The sequence below is a fragment of the Bidens hawaiensis genome, unplaced genomic scaffold (assembly GCF_021521415.1).
Source record: "Bidens hawaiensis isolate Kalapana, Puna unplaced genomic scaffold, B.hawaiensis_p1.1 tig00043503_1, whole genome shotgun sequence".
Classification (NCBI taxonomy): domain Eukaryota; kingdom Viridiplantae; phylum Streptophyta; class Magnoliopsida; order Asterales; family Asteraceae; genus Bidens; species Bidens hawaiensis.
The window spans coordinates 142,740-160,230 of NW_027497713.1; the positions used below are offsets into that span (position 1 = coordinate 142,740).

At 35.5% G+C, this 17,491-nt stretch overlaps 1 pseudogene; it reads right to left on the bottom strand.

Annotated features, from left to right (window-relative positions):
* Positions 1-8,403: 8,403 nt before the first annotated feature.
* On the bottom strand, positions 8,404-17,122 carry LOC143594331 (histone-lysine N-methyltransferase ATX2-like; annotated as a pseudogene).
* Positions 17,123-17,491: the final 369 nt, after the last annotated feature.

Genomic DNA, 17,491 nt, shown 5'->3' on the forward strand with positions numbered 1-17,491 from the left:
GAGTTGGCATTTAATCAAACACCTGGCGTGCATTACTAGCGAAACCTCCAAACTAATGCCATTCATAACAAATCGCCCGGAAAATGAAAAGCTAGAAGTCCAAAAAAGCAAAAACCGAGAAGGGAGATGACGGTGGCAGAATAAGGGTGGAGCTGTGAGGTGGAGGTGGCGGGTAAAGGTGGTGGCGGTGGTGGGTGAGAGGCAGAGATGGAGAGGGAGGGTTACGGTGGTGGGTTATGGCGGAGCTGTGAGGCGGAGATGAAGGTGGTGAGTTAGGGTGGTGGAGTGAAGGGTTATGGAGGTAGTGGAGTGAAGGGTGGGTTAGGGTGGTCGAAATGCTCAGGGAGTGAGCCCACTGGCATTTGAAATGATATTTTCTCACAGGGCATAGTAACCCTCATCTTAGGTTTTCGACTTGATCTTGCGGTAGTTTGTGGTGCTTGATAGTTTGGTGGTGGCATCCAAAATGCCATTTACTCTTATCAGAATAACAATTCATCCAACTTGATGAGCTAGAGCTAATATCCTGCTTAAACTTACTCTGAACTTCTTGCTCCTCGGAAGGATGATAAAGTGGGATCTCAGATGGATAATATTGGGGAATGTTATCGGTGGTATCATCAGAGATTTCTATCAGAAATTACTGGCTTCCCGGGAGATATACAGGTTGACTGCCATAGGGTTGCACCGGAACTATCGGATGGTTTTGACTGAAGAATTTGGTGTAATAACTATTACTGCTCGCCATATCTGATGGTTCGCGAATGAATGTCGGTTTAGTTCGAATGGCTACTCGGCGTCTAAGACCAAGATAGTTAATATAAGACATCTGTAGTAGTTAGATTTTTGGATAGGAAGTTTACCAAACCTATCTTATCCTTACAAAATCATAAGAATAATAATAAAAAGAACAACAACAACAACAACAACAAGGTTAAAGCTTAGGTACTATTGTTTAATACCTAATTCGCTGAAACCGATGGCTCTGATACCAACCTGTCACACCCCGACTTAGGGCCCAGAAGTGTGACCAATAGTTAGTACCTGTTTTGTAAATATATCAAAGTTTATGGGTTAATTTTAGTGGAAGTCTTAAGTTGTTTAGAATATTAATTTACATTGAAAATTTACTTGGAAATTAAATACTCAAGTATTCGTTTACAAAATACGAGTTTTTATTACAAGGATTTTAATATCAAAAAGTTGAGCCATTTTGTAACTACACGACGACTCCAATCCTTTCCACTTCTTATAGGTACTTAATTACCTGCATTGGGTTGGAAAAATATGTCAGCTATGTGTTGGTGAACACGTATGACTCCAAAAATAATCAAATAATAGTTACAATTCAAACATAGTTTTCTGTACAAGCTCAGCAAAAGTATTTCTACTTCCGTAATTTGTATCACTACCCTACACACAAAAGTGTTCCGCGAGCCACGTAGCCCTTAATGGAGAACTAGTTATGACTGTTAGCCCGCGGCCACGTAGCCTTTGACTGTTCAGGCTAAACAGTTATGTATGGATCCAGACACATGTGTAATCGGTCTGAGTTGCTTTTTATTTTCTACTTTGTATTATAACGTTTTAGAGATCACGTAATCTCATGTAAACATTGACTGACTCTTTAAGACACACAACCCGTTCATCTTATAGAGTATACATATGTTTTGACTGGTTGTAAAGGTTAACGTATTCACCTGTACCGCCGGTGCGTTTGAAACCTTTTTTGATTGAGAATGATATTAACCTATGCATAAATAGGTTTATATAATATTTGAATGGTATTTCTTGATTAAGCTATTACCTTAAGCTTAAGCTTGATAAAGTTTACAACTTTATTTGTGAATGAAAACACTTTGTTTTATGTGACGTTTGATATAACATGCTTTGGCTTAATAGGTTTCAACACGTTAGTGAGTTTCTCCAGGTAAGTAAACAGGTCCCGCGGTTGATTAGAATTTATACGAATTACTTTTCCTTAGGCAAGAAACTCACTACTTGTGATGTCCCCCTTACATTTTACTACATGCCCGTCAAAATATATCTTTTGTTAACATTACTTTATTAAGAAGTAACGTTTATGAAAACTCGTTGTGAATGTTTATAAAATACTTTCAAGGTTAAAGGTCATAGACTCATTTAATGTCTAAGCTATAACTTAAGTAATTTAAACATAACCCCTACCTTAACGAGCCCTCGGAATACTATTAATAAGAAATGAGTGACGGCTTGACGGATATGATCTTGATATAACTCGCTTAAACGATTAATAGCTTGATTATTACTTCAAAAACTTGCATGAACTTCGAGGAACGGAACGCCGGCTCGTCGTAACAATTGGGCATGCCTTCCTAGATTAACTATGTGTAAATTGGGTGTATTTTGGGATGAGAGAGTCTCAATGCACGTCACCTCCTTTTATAGGCGGATTTCATAACCCGCCGCGATACGCGATGGGGTTCCTTTACACCCGTCGCGTAGCGCGACGCCGCAATTTACACCGCCCTGCCACGTTGTGACACGTGGCCTGTCAAATCGTGCCACGTGCTGACACGCGGTTGGACACGTGTACCCGGTTGCTTAACGAGGCCATCGCATTACGCGTTGGTCATACAGGTTGGGTCATCGCGTATCGCGTAGCTGTCTTAATATTTTGTGTGCAAGTCCATAGCACTACGTGATGGGCTTATGATTACCCCGTCGCATATCACAATGGTTCAAGATTTTCAAAATTTTTATTTGAAGTCCCTAAACTTAAAGGATTGACATCTTTGGCTAATTTCTAAGGGGTTAGATTACGTGATGTTACACATATCCTCAAATCATGATTTTACAATAGAATGAAACTTTCCAAAGAAAACCCCAATCTGGAAACCCTAATTCGTTTGTTTGTCGGTGATAAACCTTCTGATGTTGTTTTTCCTATGAATAATTGCAGATGTGAAGGAGGTTAATCGCAAAGATGTGAAGGAGGCTAATCACAATGGTGGTTGTTAAGATACTTTTGAAAACCTTACTAACAATTACAGATGTGAACGATTAGACTGATGTTTGTGTTCTTAAATTAAGCCTCCGGGTTAAGAACATTCAAAACTGATGTTTGTGTTTCCAAAGGTTGGGGTTAAGCGAGTCAATTGCGTTCTCCCAAGACTACCCCTTTTCCCTTCCTCTTTATACAAACTCAGGGGGTGTTTGGGATTCCTTATTTTTACCTCCTTATAACTTATTAACTTTTTAAGCTAAAAGGGTGTTTGGGTAATGTGACTTTTTTAAGATTTTAAAGAAGAAAAAAGGAGTTTTGATAACCTAGAAGAGAGTAACTTATCAAAAACTCCTTATATAATTCAAAAGAAGGTGTACATAAGGAATCCCAAACATGGCCTCAATCATGTTCTCATCTCCACTCGCGTCGTAGTCCCGCTTTATCCATATTTCCACATTCGAATCCTTAAACCAAGGCTTGTTACAGGTAATTTTAGGTTTTGTCATGTGGAGATGGTGGCAATTGCCATGGTGATGGTGGTGCTGGTGATGGTGTAATCTGCCCACATAAGCATGATTTTGTCATGTATTTTCCACCTAACCATGTTTTTAACACACAAGCATAACAAATCATCAACATACTAACGGAGTTAGGCTTCTGTCAATCGTGGCTCGTTGAGAAAAATATGTTAAAAGTTGGGATTGTTCGAATCCAATTTTCCAATTAACAACCTAACTTGACTAAATTGTTAATTAATCTTCAATAGATTAGTCTTGTGATTTCTTCATCTACATGTTGATGTAGAGATCTTCATTTAACACTTTGTTGTTTTGGAATTATTAATTTCTTTAACTTTGATCATGAGTGTTTAGTCTTGATTAATTACTTTGTTGCTTAATAGTGGCTAATGATGATCAATCTAGTGTTAAGGGACATGTGTATGACATGTAGCATCAATGATAAACTAATGCTCTTTTAGGTCACATTACGCTAATTAAGTTATTATCAAAACATTAAGGTTGATTGAAGTTTAAAATCGTTGTTTTTCCAACACAGTCTTCATAAGTAAATAGTTAATTATTTAATAATAAACATTGGCCGCGGATTCTTCGTGGTTTGACACCTTGCTTTCCCTAACTAGTTTAAGGAGAATAGGAAACACAATTATTCTATTTTTACCAGTATCTTCGACACCAATCAACATCGTGTGAGTAAGCGACGTCTGAGCGCTCGTATCCGACACGGGTAAATCATGCAAATCCACTTACAGATCAAGCACCAGGTCAAGCACGTAACTGGGTCGATTACGTGTTTGGCGCGAAGCCCATTCCAAACTGAATATTTGGGTAGGATTTTTTAAATCCTTTAAATTTAGAAATTTTCGTCAAATTATTTCACTTTTCTCAAGTTATGATTTTTTGCCATTTTTTAAACCAACATGTTTCGACCTGAACCCGTCACGACTTGAACCAAAAGTAACCCTTTTTTCCCGAACCTATTTTTACTCGTAAACTGAACCCAAATAGCCCGGCCCGACCCATTTTCCAGGCATAGGATTGAGGACTTGAGTGTGAGTCGGTTTTTCGGCGGCAAGAGGAGACGCATATGAGGAAAGACCGCCCATTTTGACTCGCATTTACTTTTCATCGGCCTATTTTAATTCGCGATTGTATCAGGTCTTCCACTCGACAAGCCCATACGAACCCATCTAGAAATTATTTGAAGCCCAAAATGACCCATTATGTTATAATGATTATCCACATTCACATTGACCCATATTCAAACACTTTGGGTTTGTTTTGCCATCTCTATACTTCTCTATCCATTCATTGTGTCTTTTGTCTGTTAATCCGCACTTAAAAAGGTATCGTGCTAAAATCCTACTCTTCACCAACACTTTACGAATGTTAGTGTCACCTTTCATGAGTCATGCTCCTATTTTCTGAGTCTTCTCAAATTAGGCAATGGATCAGAACGGCCAAGTGCTAAAAACTTACTCATGGCGCCACCACCTCCACTATCTAGCCTGGCTTCACCGATGCTAATAACCATCAATGCCACTCCATCACCTTTGTTAACGTTGCCACCGACGGCACCACCTATGCCACCCCAATTGCCACAACTAGCTACCTCCAACGGTGCCACTAGTCACCATAAAAGGATATTGAGAGTGAACCTAATTTGATACCTTTTATAAAATAGCTCATTTCAATTTAACTCCATTTTGATCGGAACTGTTTGATCTGAGCCAAACTAATATCTTTTTAAAAGCGGTTCGTTTTAACTTGAACTCATTTCATTTTACACCCATATCGAACCCCCTTTCTTTGACCTGCCAACGAAACTCGCATGATTTGTTTGTGCAATTGTACTTAATTATAATATTAACTAGTTTGAGCCTCGTGTATAACACGGGGAATTGATGAAAATTTTAAAATTTGAACATTAATTAAAATACAATCGATAACACAATTATCATACATGGTTAATAAAATTACAATTTATATTAAAGTTATAGGAATTACTAAAGAAACATTAGGCAAATATTTACTTATAAGAAAAAATTCCCTTGTACACTTTTGCGGTTGTGTTGGTCAATATACCTAGTTTATCAATAATCAAATTTTTATTTAATATCTGCTTGTAAATCTTGATAAAGCGACGTATAGATGTCCGTGTGAAAACACGGGTTCTTTCAAATACAAGCCAACCATAAATAATAAAACAAGATTATGTATTAAATCTTAATCTTACCTTAAATATATATAAACAAAGCCTCCTTAAATTTTTTTCAAGTCACAAGATTGTTTTATTTTTAAATGAATATTTCTCATGCATTTAAACCGAATTCACGGGTATGGGTATCACCAAACCTAGATAGCTTTTTAAACGGGTTATAACATCTCATTATATTAAAAATTAATCTCATCAAATATTTGATACGAAAATCTTATAAAATAGGGATATACTAAAAATTAGTATCTGGATTTTTTTAAAGATACTATTTATAACTAAGAAAACAATTTTATAGTAAAAAAAAGGGTCATGAGTCTCACCAAACCCATATAGCTTTTAAACCGGGTTATAAATCTCATTTATTTGTGAAACCCTTTCATCATCAAATCCTAAGTATATTAACAACTTGCTTACAATAAATAAAATTAAAATCCAAAAAATATATATTAGTATTAGAAACAAATAATATAAAGCAACCATGTATTATAGGGAATAAAAGCTAGTTATATATATGATAACTAAGAAAAGAACTTCATGATTCTAGCTTTGCAAAATAAACCAAAAGAATAAATTTAAATGGTTAGTATGTCGATAAACAAATTTATGAGAATATAGTCAATTTATATAATGAAAATTTTAAGGAAGATAGTATTTTAATTGACTTTTATTTTATATACCTGAAAACACTAATAATAATAATAATAATAATAAAGCAATGTTTCGACCACTTCTATCCCATTTGGTGGTTCTTTTTCTAAAGCTAAATTGTTTCATTTTATAACTTAAGGATAAGCATGATGCTAAAATATAAAAAGAAAAATAAATAAATAAATAAACATTAACACACTTGCTTTATATATACATAAAAATAAGGCTATTTTGGGTTGGGTAATGACCCACAAGGGATCCAAATAACAAAATGAGTTTAAAAAATATGAGGACGGCTGAGAATGTGACAAGTGACACAATGTAGTATTCTTTTATTAGAATAATAGATGTGAATATACATTTTGTGTTTCTTTTTATATTTAGTTTTCCAAAGTACAATGCACTTTTGGTTGTACATTGTGATAAATTAATGAATTGTGTTTTTCTTATAATTATATTACTTTTATGGTGTATAAAATGTTCTTCATAATTATACAAGTGCTATAGTATACCTCACGCCTCGTATACATGAAGTTCACGTCTCAAGTATGTGATGCTCTCATCTCGCGTACGTGAATTTCTCGCCTCCACTTTCTGTTACTTGAGTGTGGCCTCAGAAGATCTCACACTTTTTGAAACCAAGTTCCCAAGTTTGAAATGGAAAAAATAGACTTATAGTAAAATGGTTAAATGAGTAGGGAAGCAGAACAGATATGCAACAACACAGGTCAAAAGGAACTACTTGGCTATGTTCATGCACATAGATGTGTGCCTCTCGTTGGAACCCAAATATTCGCAAATGAGTTTTTCTTACTAACACAACTTCTACGTCCTAGGGTTGACAGTAGTAAAGACAAAATCTCTTAAGCACGTAAAGATCCTAAGTTCGAATCTCAGAAGTAAAAGAAATTTGTCTTTCAATAAAATACAACAGAAAATTTACTTTGCGGGTCAGATATAAAGTGTTTGTTATAAAAATAGATATTAGAGGGTCCTCAATGTAATATAGATTAGTATTATATACATGTAATCTTCTATGATATTCAACCAATAACATACAACAATTCATTATCCGGTTCTTTTTACTCACATAGTATTGTTAATATATAAAAGCATTTTCATTCCTTCTCATATTTTTTTAAATCCAAAATTATATTAAAAAAAACACTGTTTTTTCTCTCATGTTTAAGTAAATGATACTTTTTTATTATTTTATCATTACTTTTTATTTTGCCTCCACTCACCACCACTTTTAAAAAACATTATGATGCTACAATAATTTTTCAAATATATAGCAACATTTTCTCTCATTCACTCACAACACCCTTAAACCACTCCCTATATTATAAAAATTCACTCACATAGTTTGATGAGTGGATTGGGAATCTAACACCCCAAGTTATAAAAACAAGGATAAGAACAATATTTCCATATAACCTCTTGATGTATACAAACCTATTGTTTTGGTTTCAACTAGAGGTGCACAAAATCGGGTATTTTTAAAACCCGGAACCGGTTTTTTTCACACAGGGTACAAAATGGGACCGGTTCCAGCAAGGACCACCGGGTACGAACTGGAACCGGTTCCGGTTCAGGTACACCGGTTGGGGTCCGGAACCGGTTTTTTTGTGCACTTCTAGTTTCAACTTGCTGTTTCTTAGTGTAATTGAGGTTTTAAACTTATGCTTTTGTTTATAACAGTTTGTTATCTCTTTTGTTTTAGTTTTTTTAGAACAGCAGTTTGTAATCTCTTTAAAGACTTCCACTACGTGGTTAAAACTTTAAAATACTAAAACCATTTTGTTTTATTAGTAAAAGAAAACAAAAGGCAATGTAAATAGTGTCTACAAAACGCTGGTGCGAAAACTATATATTTAAGACTAATCTTACAAAAATATTTCCTCTCGGTTTTAAAAAGGGTGCCTTACAGGCCAGGCTAAAAGTCGTTGATGCAATAAAAGAAAGACGCCTATCGGAGAGTGAGGCTTGTATCGCTACATAACCTACACCCAAGCAAAAAAAATCCGCCGAAGCAAGTCTTATCATATATAATAATAAAACATCATACAGAATCGGCTCAAGCCTGTTGCACTTTGTAAAAAAAAGCTCAAACTCCCTACCCATAAATGACAAATATGGTACAAAGTTATATAGTTTATTAAAGAAAAATGGCACAAGAAAGCAAAATGAGCCAAGGAATTTGACACGTCTCTAACCTCGACTCATTCTCCTTTCCAGTCTTTTAATTCACTGCGCGGTGCATATAGCTTCCCCATTTGGGCCTCGGTATCAACATCGTTAACTACACCCCGACAACTTGGAAAACCGCAATAACAAGAAAGTTGTTCATCTATAGAAAAAAATCTGCAATCAAATATTATAAAGAGTTACTAAACATAATAAAAAAAGATAATGTATAAAAAGTATACATCTTATGAAAGAAAACCTGTAGTCGTATGTGAGTTCTTCCCACTGTGCAATATCCCGCTTGGCAAAAATGATTATGTGTTCATCACCGTTCACGCTTATAACTCTTGAATAACAATTTGGCTGGAACAAAATATATCTATAAGAATTCGCATACTTCACTAAAGAAAAACAAAAACATAAAAGTAATTAAAAATAATTCAATGAAACAAAGAGCTTAACATACTTCACAAGAGTGGTTAATTAAATGTGCAATGCTTCCGGCCCGTGTAGCATCAATTACACGTTCGTCATCAATCCGAAACATGTATGTCCCCGCACCCTGCAAACAGAGATATATAACAAACAATATTCACTTAGTCTGGCAATTTTACATTGGTCTGCTTTGAAGGTTTAGCTGTGACATAATATCCCCTACACTTTGGGTTAATGTCAAAATGCCGGTTACACTTTCAAACAATGAAAACTAACCATTGTATATAGAGCCTTACTAAACCTTCTAAACATAAAAAGACAAAGCAGTAAAAAGTAACTGATAGAAAACAATAATATTGTCGATTTAGTGTTTTTTGCGTGCTATCTTAAAGATCACTGGAAATTAAAATATAACATTCAAGGAATCGACTTTCCATATGAAGCAGAGTCAGGATTTCACAATGAAATTGCATTCACATTTATATTTGTATAACCTGGCACATGCAGTTGGTTGAATGTGTACTCCGCGAAGCCGGTAACAGATGCTATTGACATTACGTAAACCATAATCCAAATGAGCTAAGCTAATGGGCTTAACACCCTAACGACGACTAACCCTATGACGGCTAACCCTAATATTTCTAATATACTCCAATAAATCACAAACTTAGGGGGTGTTTGTGTTTCCTTATATTTTCCTCTTTATAACTTATTAACTTTTATAAATTAAAATAGTTTTTGGGTAATATGACTTATTAAACCTTTTAAAGAAGAAAAAAAAGAGATTTTCATAAGTTAGGATGGAGTAACTTATGAGAAACTCCTTATATAAGGTATAAGTAGGTGCAAATAAGGAATCCCAAACAACCCCTTAATTGAGGCAACTAATCGGCTATTGTATCAATAATAGGTTTTCAACTATCATACATTAACAAAACAAATTAACAGATTTGGCCAGGTTGGCCCTCGGTAAATCGGACAGCCAGTTTGGAAATTTTGGTATGCGGTTTAGAGCTTTAAACCAATCGCTTAGCCCAAACCGGATTGTAAATAAATTTATATAAAAATTTGTATATAAATATTGATATATATGTTCGGTTCAGTTGGTTAAGCATGCTTATTGTTATAGAAAGAATGCGCGTTCGAAACCCATATCTTTGTTTTTAAATCTTATTTAACTTGCTTTCGAAACCCATATCTTTGTTCCCAGCCATTTAGCCTTTTCTCTATTGAAGTCGTCAAGGACTTCATAGTTCTAGATTTAGCAGTTGCCGTCATGTGCATTTTTCTTCTTTAACAAATAATTTTCCTTAAGTATGAACTTGCTTATCAACTTTAGGTTATAAATTTGTTACTTTAAGAAATGTGGGTAAAAGGTATCATAACATCCATAATAAGATTTTTATTCTTTAATGTAATTGGTTAACATATGTTTATGTTCAAAATCAAAAGAAAAAGAAAAAAATCAACTCAAGTTCTTGAACCAGCCAAACCAAACTTTGAGAATTGTGAAAGCTGATTACAAAAATGTCATCCATTATAAGAAAGCTAATTGTCATGTTAAGAAAAAAATTTTGTATAAATCACAAAAGTCACCAGAAAAGCAGAACTTCATTCATATGAAGCTCGTGTGCCAGGTGTTAGAAGTTAGTCTTGATTAGGGGTTGGATTAGTAAACCAAGAACTTGAGGGTTAAATCAGTTCACATTTGAAAGATGGTGATTGAGAAAATCAAGGATAAGAAAAAGATTATTTAAGTCAAGTTGGTGGCTGTTCTTTCAAGTTATTGTAGTATAAATGGAGAATTTAGGGTCAATGTAATGTGTGGTCTTTTGTTCTTAATTAATAAAGTTTTAAAAAGTGACTTGTGATTTGTCACCAAAATCGTGTATTCAAGTGAGTTTACTCGATTCAATATTCCAACACAAGGAATGACATATTCCGGTTTATAGTTCAAAATCAAGATGTCAAGAAATTTCATATGCCCATATAATAAGGAAGATATTAACTCCACTCAAGCCGTTAGTCATTTTACCCTTAAAGATGTGCAAAATCAAAGAAAGTAAGCCAGTTACAAGGAAAAGCAAGGTGGAAACATAAGTCAAAAGCAATAACTTAATAATATCTTATCAAATATATGAGAGGATGTAGGGAGAGAATATGATGAAAGCAGTTAGCATCAATTACCAACATTATTTATAGGCCTCATATAGCAATCGAATTTTTCAAGTGTGATAATGCTTATGTACAAAGAGTTATAAATTACTTACCACCAATGAGTTGTATATCAAGTGCTCTCTTCTGTCAGCTATAGATGGTCTAACAATTTCACCAGTATATTCAATTACCTGTGATAAATCAAACAAGGCGTCATAAATGTTGGGAATCTCAATAGAAAAACTGAACAATATTGGAAAAATATTTCCAGAAAGTAAAGCGTGTACCATATCACCCGCTTTATGCGGTTGTTTAGCAAATATACCAAAACCATGTATTGCAGATTTCCCTGTGCCAAATAATAGACTATATTTAAAACATGTGATACTTATAACATTCTCTTTCACAACCAGCATAGTTGCTCACGTAAATATGGATGTAACTCACAAAATTTAAGAAAGAAATTTAACAGAAAGATGGTTACCAAATGCTAGTCTCTTTCTGAATGTTGTCCTCATGTATACATACTTCTCAGGCATAGAAAATATGCTTGTATGAGACTCATCATGCAATGAATTTTTAAGTTCTCCAATATCAGAATATGGCACTTTGCCTAAAGACTCATGGTGGCAAAAACCGCCTTCCAAATATGGTACATTTTCAACATATGCTCGCTTCAATGATGCAGCAGCAAGAACTTCAGGCTCTTTTCTTCCTCTTCTCCCAAAATAATCATACGGCTCTGCTCATATTTATTTTATTTATATTAAAAGAAATCAATATGCTAATATCATAGGCATGTCAAAATGAGATCAGCAATTAAGATGAAAAAAAGAAGCAATGACAGACCAGTGCGAGCACAGCCAGAAGGATTCACGGGGCGAGCATAATCTAAACGTTGACTTGATATTTGACCCATCCGTTCATCAGGATTGGTACGTTCAATCGTAGGATTAGGGCTGTGCCTTTTACAAAATGATAATAAACGAATGCATTGATTCTCCTCATCCTCCTCTATAGGAGCCAGCTGCAGTCTATCAGAATCTGCAAGCTATGTAGACATATAATAGTATACAAATCGTTGATCAAGAATTTTTCACTTCTTAAATAAATAATAAGTTGCCATTTCATTGAATATGTAAAGAACAGAACTTGGTTACTATATAACAAACAAATAATTACCTCAGCACAAAATCCAGCAGCACGAGCACAAAGCGGATGATACGCAACATAACACGTATTGTTTGAACACTGCATTAGCATATCAAAGTAGGTAAGAGGTTTAGAGCAGTGATATTCATTCAACACAGAAATGAAAAGCTACATAATCAGTCAACAAACGACAGCAACTGGATCATTGTTGATAACATAAAATGAGTAATTCTTTTGGACGGAAAGAACGTAAAAGGCACATGACATAAGAATAAAGAATGGTTGTAGTAAACTAAAATTTGGATGAGTTTTAACCATATCCAACATGCAGAATTAAAATTGCCAAAAGGCAGGTAAAACTGCATAGATTGCTACAGCGTACAAAACACCAACATATGAGAAAACTGAAATAATGTAAAATTGCAGAGTGCAAGCAATAATAACAAACAGTTACCTGGATACAAGCTCCATAAGGAACACCACAAATGCTACATAAAAGCTTCCAACGGTCCTGAATAGACAAAAAAGCATATATTAAACATTAAACATTTAAAAAAACATGAATTTTCATTGACAATGCAAACTGATTTTTTTCTTTTGTTTAGTTCTCTTTAACAGATTACAGATCTATTTATCAAGAAAGAGACAGATCTACCTTACTAACTCTATTCAAACCATCAATCGGCTCCATTTTCTTGATATCAGATAAGCAAGTTTCTGAAAGAGAAGATGTTACAAGAACTGAAATTAATACGCAAAAAAGATGACATACTAAAACAGAAATGGAACCTGGTATCCACATAGCACATGCAAGATGAGCCCAGCGTCCATCTGTTGTAGGTTTCATTGCACCTCCTAGCAAAACAGTGAGTTATTTGAATTGCGTTTTGTTGTATACAAAAGTTGTTTGTTAATTTCCGGATCTGAAAAAACAAGTACCTATGACTGGGCATAGGCAGCAAGGTGGAGAAACCTCAGGTGCCCCTGGACGACATAAGTTGCATAACCAAAGAACACCATCAACAGGTTCCAGTTCCCCATAGCATCTTGCATGAACCTGCCAATAAGAAAAACAAAATATCATCAATATCTTATATCTAACATGAACCTGTCAGCAATCATCATCATCATCATCATCGTACTCAGTATATCCCACCAATAGCAAAGCTATGGTAGGGTCTGAGGAGGGTAAGATGTAGACAGCCTTACCTCTACCCCATAAGGATAGAGAGGCTGCTTCCGGTGAGACCCCCGGCTCGATAGTAGTTTTGCATCAAGCCTTGGACATAAGGCACATAGCACTCAATCATCGGGACACCGGCTGATCGGTGCATGTACCCTTGTCTTTCGGCTATCAACGCCACTACATGATGCCTGATTAACCGTCCGTCACTTTTAACGTTATTTTCACGAGATTAGTAAAATAACGTCAAAATTAGTGCAATTTCACTTTTGCCCACCCGAGGGTTCACACATATATACATCATATGTGCGCACCGCAAGCAGGGCTTGAACCTGTCAGCAATAAGACAAAATAAAGATACTGCTTACCATCATTCTGCACTTATCACATTGCAGGAACAAATTATTGGCATATTCCTGAAAAATAAACACTTGTGTTAGAAAATTATGAGTTAATGTTGATATTTGCAAAATGCAGAAGATTAAAAGGCAAAGACTGGTGAATGTGTAGTGTCTCTGTTTACAAAGACAGATGATGAAATGGTTGCCATCAGATTAAAGCATTACGGGTGATTTGGAAAACTCAGCATAGATATAAAAAATTTCACCTCATCCATGTGACAGACATTACACTTATCCAGGTCCTTCCATTTGACATGAACAGGTCTGTAACCAACTGGCATGGTGTGCGTTCTCCCTGATGTCGACCTCGCTGTCCCCTACAATTAATAACAACTGTAATACAAGACTAGATAACCAAAAAAACTGATATGTTCTAGTAACACTTAAGTCTTTATCCAACTAACTGAGTCAAACTATAGATGTACCTGTATAAGTTTCAACACATGAGGATCAGAAAAACCAAACATATCAGCACCCAACTTGAAGGAGGTCTCTGATGCATCTTCAGCCTGAGAATTATCAGAACTGGTAGAAAGCATCTTTCTTATTCTTTGGTAAATATTATTCCAACATGTTGAAGGATCCGGCCCATCAAACTGCATGACAAAACTTCACATTACTGCAATGTGAATCAAAATGACAGCATAACACAAAACATAGAACAACAATATGAATATTAATAAGAATTGCAGCGACAGTTAAACAATTAAGCAGACCTGATCGCCATCCTCTGTTGTAACTCTGAACAGAGGTCGCGATTTTGTGCCAGCATCTCGCAGCACTTCCATCTTATATACAGAACATACACTTGGATCTGAACCAAACAAGCAGAATCATTTAATGCATCAAACTGGACAGACACAATTGTAGTAACAAAATACATTATGTATTACCTGCTAACGAAGGAAATTTCCTAGTAGCTGTATAGCCTAACGGACAGATAGATTCCTCATCATCGAAACAATCATGTCTTTAACAATCTTACCTACATGATATCACAAATAAATGAGTACAGATACACATGGTTGTAGAACTCGCTAGGCGCTACTCGAGCAGTGGGATAGGTACTAGCTCGGGAATAATAGGGATATATCAGATTGGAACTTTTATATGATTTTTTGAAAAACTGCATATAAAAGTTCACATGTATACTTAAAAGTTTACATAGTATAGATATAACATCAACAATTAAACGTAAATATAACGAATCAATGAGAAAAACCAATAACTGAGGTTAACAAGTTCAAAACAACATCTGATAGCCTTCCTAAAACTAAAATAAAAATTATAAATACTTTTTTTAAAAATGTCCATTTTGGCCCAATTTGGGCCGACTAGGTCCGACTACCAATTAATGGGATCGATTAACTACAGATTCATCGGGCTAGGGGTGCCTAGCAATTAATCCACTATTAATCCCCGCCTGGGCCCCACTTTTGCAACACTGCAGCTACAAGGGGAAAAAAGGTCAGTTTGATAATTAAGTTCATTACCAAGCTTTAATACTTCAAGATCCCCTACTATAAAAGGGCCACTTTTAAGGCTTTGATTTTTCTTTCTTCTATTTCAGTGCGTAAAGAGATCTTCTTTGATTCATCCTCGTCACCATCACCTCCAATATCCGTGCCATAGCCTTTCCTCGACTGTAGCATACTTCTTGGAAGTTTTTGTCTGCTAAGATACCTGATCAACAGATCCAAAACATGTATATTATTAATTTATTATGAACATAAAATTAAAAAAAAAATCCATGTAGAAACTACAATGTTTTCATCTTACATTTTTGCTTCCTCCAAGCTTCGAATAAAATCTAATTTCTTGCATTTCAGGTGGAAAGACGATAGAAGCCTTCAAGAAATGAAATCACTTGCTTTGTTTTAACCCTGGAAATCACAAATATGTACAGAGCGTTACACTTATAACAAAAGATTCTGGAAAGAGTTATCGTATCTTTCAAGTATTAAAAATAGACACCTGGCAAAATCATGTGTGCCAAAAAACTGTACAAGCACAGATTTTTCTCCTGAGATCTTGTTTAGACCTCGACGAATGCCAACAAACGACTCATCCAACACAATTGCTGGCCACACAGTATGACCTGAATCAACAACAACCATGAGAAGTGTAATCAAATAATGTATGCAAGATCTTGATATGCATACCAGTAACTTTGGCCCATATTATGTCCCCAGGCTCAATATCATGACAATCATCCAGATTAGCAGCAGTATAATCATCTCGTTGACATCAAGATCATCTGTTTCTGAAGAGTGCAGATCACAAGTCAACTTTAGAAATTTTATTTCCTCTGCAGACACATGGAACTTGATTCTTTCTTTAGACAGAACCACCAGCTCTTCATCACCATCTTCATATTGAACCTAATTTTGTCACAACACCCGTTAACATAACCACAAAACTATGTACAAAAAACTACTGCTTCAAACACGTAATTCATAAAACAAGGATAAAAAAAAACCATTACATGATGACGGTGGCTCTCTGTGTCATACTTTGCAATTCGACCAAAGTACCAATCCGCATCCAACGCCAATAAACCTTGCATTGTAACCCCACAAATTTCTGAAGATCCACACTATCAAACTTCAACCTGTAATCCAACATTGTATATATATAACATAATTCTTAAGCAAAAAACAAACAAACAAATGAAATTTTCCTTAACTGGAACATACCGAACCCATCTCTTGGTCCGACTCGCAGCTGCTGTGGATGATTTACCTACATTATCCATATCTGTCATCACCATTTCATCAGCGTTTTTCTTCTTCGAAACATTTTTGCGTCTCCTTCCGCTGCTACCAACACTATTATTAGGTTTCCTCCGACATAAACCAGCTCTCGGTCTGGAAGCAGAAGCAAGCCCTAACTTAACAACCTCCTGACTCATCTTCCTCTTCTTATTACTAACCCTAACCTCATCGAATTCCTCATCCTCAACTTTCACTTGAACAGCATCCACCGCCTTCAAATTGGACACGAAGGTATCGTAACCGGAAGTACAATTAAACCTGGGGTTCCGGGTGTAGAAATAGACCACCGGAGGCTTTGGTAGATCGAGTGAAAGGACGACATCCTTCTTGGCTTTGACCTTTTTGGACATGACATTCGTGCAGGGAGATGTGCTGAGTAGACGATGTCAAGCGGAACGTACCTAGTGGCTTCAGGATGCTGTGATTGTTCTGGATGTGTTAACAATTGGGAAGAAAATGCCATCAAATTTGGGGATTATGGCGGCAAACATGAAACCCTAGTACCGGTTTGATTGAGGTTGTTTTTGAAATTCCTTAAACCTGCCCTATGGTGTGTCCCTTTTGGGGTTTTAAGTATCCAATGACTTTGTTATTTTGATGGTTATTGTCTCCAATTCACATACTTTTAGGAAAGTTAAGATGAAAATTATGAACATGTTATTATACTTTAGAAAGGCTCGTTAATGTTAGTTTTTTTTTATGTTATTGCAGGCGTGGTTGTAAAAATCCTAACAAGGTGTCGATTAATTGTTGATTAATCAGTTAATCACCATTAATTTTGATTAATCTCCAATTAATCATGATTAATCGCTAGTCCGCGCCCCACCGCCCG